This window comes from Triticum dicoccoides, chromosome 6B (assembly GCF_002162155.2).
Source record: "Triticum dicoccoides isolate Atlit2015 ecotype Zavitan chromosome 6B, WEW_v2.0, whole genome shotgun sequence".
Lineage (NCBI taxonomy): Eukaryota > Viridiplantae > Streptophyta > Magnoliopsida > Poales > Poaceae > Triticum > Triticum dicoccoides.
This window is the reverse complement of record NC_041391.1, coordinates 473,342,846-473,352,253: the sequence shown is the minus strand read 5'-3', so window position 1 is coordinate 473,352,253 and position 9,408 is coordinate 473,342,846. Positions and strand designations below refer to the sequence as shown.

The following is a 9,408-nucleotide window of genomic DNA, read 5'->3' as shown; positions in this document are numbered from 1 at the left end:
GGACGGCTAAAGCGTGCGGAGAATGTCAAGAGAGGGCGGGGTCGACCGAATTTAACATGGGAGGAGTCCGTTAAGAGAGACCTGAAGGATTGGAGTATCGACAAAGAGCTAGCTATGGATAAGGGTGCGTGAAAGCTTGCTATCCATGTGCCAGAGCCATGAGTTGGTTGCGAGATCTTATGGGTTTCACCTCTAGCCTACCCCAACTTGTTTGGGACTAAAGGCTTTGTTGTTGTTGTTATTGTTGTTGTAAGAAATGGAAAATAACAAGAATTCAAGACACATAATATATCTGAACCTAACAATGAACCTACTCAATAGAATTTTGTACTGTTGATTGAACTTCATCTCTCCAGTGTACCTAAGGACAGGCTTATAAAAGAAGTGAATTTCACGATCAGATAGATAATCTGAGCATACTTTGAAGTGTTTGAATGAACACTACCTGGGCACCAAGTAAAGAAAAAATAGATGAAAATAACTTTGCAAGTCCAAACAAAAAAAAAAGAAAAGAAAAACATTAATCAATAGCTGCCTCGAGATTTCTTCTTATAGTTCAATGGATAGGAACTATAAAAAGAGGTCTAGCTGAAAACTGCATATAGTTCAATGGATAGGAACTGTAAAAAGAAGCTAACTAATACAAGATGTCCTTTGTCCTCTGGAAACAAAAATGGGGAAGGTTTTGAGATATATTTTGCAGCACGAAAAAATATATTTTCCATTATTATATGAATATGCACATGCCACTGCTCTAGTTTACTTTATTAAAACCAAAGAAATATAAGGTGCTATCTAAACTACCACAATAAATATCCATTGCATCGAAATTGGAAAGTAAAATAAAAGGATAAAACAAGAACAAAGTGAACAGAGCATTGAAGAATCAGTAGAACAATTTCATGCAAGAAGAAAGAACTCACGCACCTACGGTTGCTTGCTACAACAGCGATGCTACGGACAAGTTTTACGGATTAGAAGTTACAGGGTGAGATGGCATGAAGTGATTAGGGGTAGGCGGACCCCACCATGAAATGCACGGGGTGGTGGTCGAGTTAGGGAGGGGCAGGTCCGCCCGTAGGAGTGATTATGTGAAAACTGCCCGTACGTTGAGCATTTTCGTTGCTATAACCCCTGCAAATCAGAAGAACACCAATGACATATGGAGATGCATAAATAGCAAGATCAGGAGGAGATTATTGAGAGAGAGCGGCCAGGAGCGGAGGGAAAGCTCACCTTGGCATCAGCCATTGCTTGATGCTCATGTCGCTCCTCAAAATTTGCATGTGGTTGCCTGTTGGTGCAGATCCTGCACACCTCCTTGTGCCACTGATGTTCTCGTTGCTGCCCTCTAGCGCGGACATGATCCTCCTATTCGGCGCGCGGGCCACCATGGCCGAGCTCTCATACGCGTCACCGTTGCTGGCTCCGACGGTGGCAGGGTTCCTCCTATACGGAGGGGCTCTGTACTGGCTGGGCTGCTTCCGGGCCCCGCGGTGCACGTTGCCACTGGCGTGCTGCGAGGCATACCTGCTGTGCGTCGGGCGGGCGCGTTCCAAGCCGGTGGACACACCATCCTAAAACGCCTATGGGGAGGCCGCGTCCATGTTATCGAACTTCGTGTACCGTGCATGTTTCCATTGCCGTCGACGCCATCTGCTCATGATCGCCTGTCCCCGCTTCCACACACATGCTGCTATGCGGAGCAAGGTGGATGCAGAGATGGCGGTGTCTGGGAGTTCCATTTGTTATTTTCTAAACAATTCATATATTTATGTCACCCCAATCTATGCTCCAGCCTCTTCTTATGTCATATAATCAATTTAAAGGACTAACAGACCTTGCGCCCGGGTGTGGGTGTGCGTGTCAAGTAACTGTAATCCATCTCTTTTTAATGGAATAAACAAAAACTACGACGACCAAGAACAAGAAATGTCTTCTCCTTCAGTTACATACTCATATACCAAGCTTTCAAAGTATATCTATTTTTCAGGTCTGGACAGATTCAAGCAACTGAGAGCATATTACCCTTTTTGTTCCAAATTAAACGGCCCAATCTTCCATCAGATTTACATGGGGCTGAGAGTTTAGAACAGACTTAAAAGTTGGATAGTAATTCGTGAAGACAGAGGAACTGCAACAGGGTACATTTTCCTACAAAGCAGCAAGCAAAACACCCTGATTCAATCTCTCTATCATAAATGAAAAGCATATAACTACTACATTACTTATAAATTAAAGATGTTTAGGAAGTCAATATATTAGCCATCAAAATCTGGGTGCCGGAGGAAACAAGAGGCAAAGAGAGAGGGCACCAAATTAGCTCTTTAGGCCACCCATGTCGCACCTCCCCGCGATTGGCCTTCCTGCTTAGGCATCACTGAGTGGCGATGCCATCGCGGCAGAGCTCTTGGACAAGACAACCCTCCTTAGTTCTTACCATTCTTGTTTAAAGAATTAAGTATATCATCATGATGGCCCATGAACCCCTGTAAAACACAATGATAGCAGTTAATGGCATACATATATTTGTAAGAAAACATATATATACTATGCATGCAGCAAACTTTGCTCATCTACGAAACAGAATATACTTCATCGTTATATGGGTTAGCATATTATAGTACTGCACGTGTAGCAAAAACACCAAGCAACCAAGAACCTCCTGGATCAACAACAGAAACAACCAAGACGCACTGACCTCTCAATACAAATGACTAAACATATATAACTGCGCATGCAACAAAAACTAAACTCCCATGCATTGCAAAAGTGAACTCGTTCTGAATATATTTTAGATGAGGAGTACCAAACAAATTTCTAGTGAAGTATCATCACAAAAATGGTAATGGTAAGTGGAAAGGACAAAGACTACACAATTGTTATCTACGAAAAACTGGAGTAACTAAATTTCAAAGATCAATGGTGGCGCAAGTGGCATATTATGCCATTTTGAGCAAAAATCATGGAAGGTTGCAGCATGAAGGAATGGAATTTATTCAATCACTCTGAGAAGACCCGGCTGGTAGTAATGAGAAGTGTGTATTGCCGGCCATAGAGAATGAGATCATTCAGAGCGCGAGCTTCCAGTCGACGACCATATGAACCAAACATAGCAGCAAGCTTCTAGCCAGTGACCATATGAACCAAAGACCAGTCAGCATCCAGCGGACGACCATATGAATTAAAGATATCAGCTATATAAGCAGTACACTTTTCAGTATAGACTGAGATTGTTGTAGTAAAGGATGTAGCTAGAATCTGGATCGTAGATTCATGTGTACCTGTAGAAAATAGGAAAGGGGACATGAAATTATGCTGATAGAAATATAAATTCAATTGTGTGATTACTAATTCAAATTAAAAAGAAAATTCGTGAGGTGTCGCCGGCAGCAGATCCTACATCTCACAAAGTAAAACCTGCGACCACCGGCAAGACAGCTAAGCAAAGTAATTCGGTAGTTCTAATGAAACCAAATATCTTAAGCCTGGAGAGCCCTTCAAACTGAACCAAAACAATTGAATCATCACTAACAAATTTTCCATACATACATGCATGCCTAACTAATGCACCTGCGCTAACAAAAGAACATAAGAAAACATCAATGAATAATTATTCAGAAGTCAACATGGCTGAGAACCCATGGATCTAAATAAGACGTGTGTGCAGATCCCATTTTTATGGCTAGGTAGGCAATTAAACCAAGAAACAAAATGAGATGGGTATGGCTAAAAGCATAAGAGCATAGTCAGATTCGTGTAACAAAATACGAATGCCTAGGTAAGCAATTCTACCCAAATCAACTGAAGAAAAATTAAGAAGCGTAAACTATGCACTTCATTTCTCTTGCAAATTAAGCCATCAAACTAATACTAAATAGACCTTGACCTCTATATTTTTGGATCCAGTTATACAGGATTAAAATGTAGAGATGTTAAATGTAACAGGAAACTGAACCACTACCATCCGTGTGTGGCGGTAGGCAACAGAGAGAGAGATGGATTGGGTGAAGCCTAGCTTTAAAATTTGATATCCATGTAATTAAATCTTGCCAATTTCTTAGTATGAACAGGAATGGTATTTTCATTGAAAATTTACATTCTGATCACTATTTCAGAGGAAGCAAAACATCATATCAGAGAGGCATCTCAATCAACTTCTACACTGAATTGAGAGTTGAGACAACATGAAAAGCTGCAAAAAAGAACCTTCCATCAATAATTCTTCAATACTGAAGGGAATGACCCTTCAACAAGAAACAAGTCATATTCAACCATATTGAAGGGGGATAACCATTGTGCGACGAAAAACTTGGCCCGTTCTAGGTATGCTCAGCTATGGAGGGTGCGACGCTGCTCCTGTTGAGGGACGGGAAGGAGGGAGAGCCGACGCACCACAATGGAACGAACTCACGAGGGAATAGCAACAAGGGCAGAGGAGGGCTGCGGTTGGCCGATGCTCACCTTGTGCTCGTCCTGCTGGGCGGAAGAGGCAGCAGCAGCCTGAGAGGTGCCCCGCGAACCTCCCATTAAGCCGAGGAGGGAAGGGTGATGAGGAGGGCAGGGAGGTGCGGGCTCGTTCACCAGACGGGCCGCCGCCGCCCACACGCTGAGGCTGCCGTCCGTTCCACCATCGCTTGAGCTGCCTATGGCGGGGCCATGGTGAGGAGGGAGCCGCTTATGGCAGGCTATGGTGAGTAGGTAGGAGGAGGGAGGGAGTGTGGCAGCGAGGAGGAGGAGGAGGAGGAGGAGGAGGAAGGGAGTGTGGCGGCGAGGAGGAGTGAGGGCATGGCGGCTGTGGACTGAGGCTAGGGCTGCCGTTGTGCCCAATGGGCTCTCCCCGAGGAACAACCAACGGCACCCTTTAGCTCCGCACCCAGCCAACACACAGTGGACCCATCGATGAATTGGCCCACTGCTCATACACATGTGAAAAAAGGAATGAGGTAAAACATTCAGTTAATATCTAACGGCTCAGGGGAGAAGGGTGGGAAATTCACCATGATCAGACGGTCGAGAACAGCCCAATTGAGGGAGCTCTGTGGAGGCAATTTGGCTAGCATCCTTATAGGTTTAAATTTTATTTGAATTTAGGAAAAATGTGCGTTTTTCAAAATTGCATTTAGGCCCCAAATAAATGTTCATCTTGCCCGGCTTGATTTTAGAAGTCGGGAAAAAATTATTTCGGGATTTTTGGAGTCCGTTTAGTATTTCTTTCGTTTGATTTTCTGCGCAAAAATTATTTTAAAAAAAAGTCCGAACCGACCTTGGGCCGTAACCGGCCAGGACTCCGCCTGGCCGGGGTCTTTATATAGCACCGTCCCGGGCCGCCCCAGCCCAAGCCGCCACCCCAGCCCAAGCCGCCGCCGCGCCCCAAACCCTAACCCTAGCGCCGCCGCCGCCGCCGTCGGAGCCGCCGCCGAGGTTGACCCCGCCGCCGCCGTTTTTTTAGAAAAACCGTTCGGTTTTTCGTCGGTTTTTTTTATATCTGGTTTTTTATTAGATCGGTTTTTTTCGGTTTAGGTTAATTAGCTTTGCTCATTCGTTCGTTTTAACGAACACATTCATAGTTTAAATCCAGATAACGAACATTCGTCCGTTAATTTGTTCGTCCTTTTTCTTTTTTTCGGATTTATTCCGCGATTTTTCTGATCGCGATTTCTGATCCGATTTTCGTTTTAGTATAACTTTTCGCTCGTTTATCGGAATCACGCGATTCAAGCGCCTAGAGTTTCGTCTCGAAACTCTCTTTTCGTTTAATCTACTCAAACAAGTTTTTGCTTCCGTAAAATTTGACTTAGGTCCAGATTAGTAAACGAAGTTTGTTTCTTTCGCAGTTTGATCTTCGTTGCTTTGTTCGATTTGATTCTTTTTGCCAACCGGAGTTTTTAAGTTGAACTTTCTGGTTAGATCTCTTATTTGAGTTTTACTTGTGCATTAGATGAGTACTTATTGTATGCTTGTTTGTTTGTTTGCTTGTGATAGAGTACCCGGATTGCTCCGCTTGCTACTTCGAATCCCTAGGTTTCACGGATCATCAGCAAGGCAAGTAACACTTTGATCATATCTCTTTACTACCCAATTTTATTGCATTAGATCAACCCTCAAACAGTTGCATGATTAGGATCTGATTAAATTGTGGGTTTTGGAAATTAGATGAGGTAGTACCTATTACATGTTGTATTATCAAACCCTTGGGAGTTACTTCTATGTTTGCTTATTATGCCATGCTATGCTAGTAGACGTGGATTGGGTGAGTGTATCCATGACAGATGTGAGATTGTTAATTAATGGTTTATTTAAGGTGGCAACTTTAATACACATCTGGGTGGATTGAGGTACCTGGGTATTCCAGGATTGCCTGCTTGTTTTTGGACCGCCACCCAGGCTCAAAGGGATCATAAGATTATTCATGCTAGAAACTTCTGTGTAGCCACATGCTATTATGGGCTCTAGCATAGCTGAGTAAGTCGTGCGAACTCTTACAGTGGTAGACTAGCAGATGTAGGGGATGTAGGTGGTACGGTCTACCCAATCGTAAGGTGCTAGCGCTTCTGAAAGACTATGTCTCGGTCATCCATTTCTCAAACACCATGCAGTGCGAGAAAACTAACGGAGGAGATCGAGTCTTGTGGGGAAAAGTGCGCAACCTCTGCAGAGTGTACAAACTAATCATGATTAGCCGTGTCCCCGGTTATGGACGTTTTGAGTATCTAGTACTTGGATTATCATGTGAATCTCATCATGTTACTTTAATTAATGTTGTTGGGTTTTTAATGATGATACTTAATTGGGATTGAGAATGCTGTCAGTCATTCTCAATGTTTAACAACTACCATGATAGTTAAATAAAATTTATTCCGTTGCAGTAGGGAAAAACTGGCTTTATGCAAAAACTGTAACCATAGAGCTTTCCACCAGCCATATATGCATGTAGTATAGCATTATTCCTTCATTACTCTTTATGTGTTATATTGCCAGCATATTCCATGTGCTGACCCGTTTTCGGACTGCAACGTTAATGTTGCAGACTTTTCAGACGATGAGTAAGATGCTTTAGGATCGCGGTCCTATTGATGAGGACATGACTACCTTGGATATGACCAAATATATTGCATACATGCATATTTGTCAGGTGATTTCTAGTGCAAACTATTTAATAATATATTTATGTTATCCAGAACAAAAATACTTCACACACTTTTGTGTTTTGTCTAATTGCAGGTGTATGGGACATTTGTACAATCCACATATGAAGATAAGGAAGAAAGAGATGTTTATTTGTTGTTCAAAAAGTTCTCTCACGTCACTTTTGGCCCAAGAGAAGATAGAGTCCAAGTCTCTCACGTTCTGGATTCAGATTCGGACTGCACAGACATACCTGACTCAAAACGCCAACAACTTTTTCATACGGACTCCGAATTGGGTGATTCTTTTTTTGTTGGAAATTAGATTTCATGCTCTTTCCAACCCAATTGGAATCACCTTAAAATCTGTCCGGAGCGTTGAGTTATGTACCAAAAAATCTGACGCTGCACCAGAATCCGAGTCAAACTACAAGTCCAAAGGTGTTACATCACCTCCACTTGGGCCCATGAGCCTTGTACGACCTAGGGTTAGTTTTAGGCTGCCTTGGGACGTCCTCCCACCTCCTTGGTCGCCACCCCTTGCTCCTATATAAGTAGATCCATCTAGTAGCTTTTTCCTTGGGATTTGTTTAGTTAAAAGTTAGCCATTGCAACTTCGTGTACTTCGTTTGTGTCCAACGACCAGACCAAGACCGCTTACGGATCCCCACCTTTATCAATACTTCATATATACTCGCAATATTCAGATTGCTTTTATCATATTCTTGCTTGTTCTTCGATTGCTTGCAGGAATAGACCTTCGTGGTCAGGTTGATTGTGCTCCAGCGTTTTCAATAACCTCTCGGAGTTGGTTTAGCGATTGCTAAGGCACAACGTCATGCACGTTTGTAGTCGGATCGTCAAAGTCATCTTCACCAAATCGATAGTTATCATCTCATCGAAAGATCGGGACACCCCGCCTCTATCAAGTGGTATCAGTTTTCAGGTTGCTCGGTGAGAATTTCCAGTTTTCCTAGATTAGATTTATTTTCTTACCTATTGTCCAAGAAAAAGCCACACAAAAAAAAGTTAGATCTGTTCATCCTTTATCCAAGCCAGTCTGAGCCTTTGCAATTTTCTATTCATTGCTTGCATAGTTGAATTATCGGTTGCATCGTCGTGTCAGTTGCTGGTCTTAGCGTCTAGTTCCTTTAGAGTTTCGAGTTCTGTTCACATTAGTCACGCCGCCGCTGCGTCATTATCCCTTCCGCTGTCCACCATCCCATCTATTAATTTCCACCACGTGCTACGCACTGTTCATTGTCATAATCATAGTTGAGGTCATTCACATCTTCGCCTGATCCAATCTGCATCTTATCTAGTTTGTCTTGAAAAAAAAAAGAAGATAGAGAAAAAAAAGAGAAAAAGGAAAAAAAAGAAAAAGAGAGAGAAGAAAAAGAAAAAAAAGCGTGAGAAAAAAAAGAGAGAAGAAAAAAAATTGGATCTATCTAGAATCAATCTCGTACCTGAATTCGGATTGAAATCTGTTTTGCGCACTGTTCAGTAAAATAGGTGTATCTTCCTCATACGAAGTCCGTTTTGGCTCCGTGAGTACTCAAAATTGAAGCTAGCGACGAGCCGCATCTAAATAGTTGCAGAAGCTAGTTCAATATTTGACACCTCAAAATCGGCTTCTAAATAGGTCTTTTTGCCCTTCGAAGTTCATGAACACAGCTTGTTCCAATTTTTCAGGCCAGTTTTAGAATTCTTTGACTCCTCATATCAACTCGGAATTGAGTGATTCTTTTTGCATTGGAAAGCTTGAGTTAGTAGCATTCTTTGAAAGAATTTATCAGAAAATTGTCTCAAACTTTTCAAGAGGAAAGTTGGAGAGAGAGTTGTTGTATATCCTGCTTGGCAGTTGTTTTTCATCTTTATCTTCACTGTCGTTGTGATCTTCACGTATATCTTGCTGTCAAGAGCTACTTAATATCCTTCATTGATGCTAGTTGTGCTACGCCGTGACCTTATTAGTGTTCTAGGCTCGCGTCTCTAGTCCGGTCTAGCCTAGGACCAGCACAGTACCGTCGTTGAGCGTTTATTCAACATTGCATCTTTGAATTGATTATTGCTAATCTTTTACTACCATATATAGCCAACCCAGCTCCACATATTTCTACACCGTGTACACGTACGCTCCACTGGCAATCGCTTTACTCAATATTCGGAGTTACTTGACACCGCTGGTTGCCGATCACCGCCTGCTGCATGGTAAGAACTTGTAAGACATTGATATTTGCTTTACTGTGAGCGTTTTACCACCACATCCTAGTAGTTATAG

The 9,408-nt window shown here is 42.5% G+C and overlaps 1 long non-coding RNA gene across 2 annotated transcripts; it reads right to left on the bottom strand.

Moving 5' to 3' along the window:
- Positions 1–985: 985 nt before the first annotated feature.
- On the bottom strand, positions 986–4,819 carry LOC119320484. Of its 2 annotated transcripts, none has more exons than XR_005155024.1 (3): positions 4,465–4,819; positions 1,237–3,284; positions 986–1,134 (listed from the first exon to the last, which is right to left on the bottom strand). It is a non-coding gene; the product is annotated as an uncharacterized LOC119320484 (long non-coding RNA). The 2 variants fall into 2 exon arrangements; XR_005155023.1 differs by having other exon boundaries at positions 1,237–2,489.
- Positions 4,820–9,408: the final 4,589 nt, after the last annotated feature.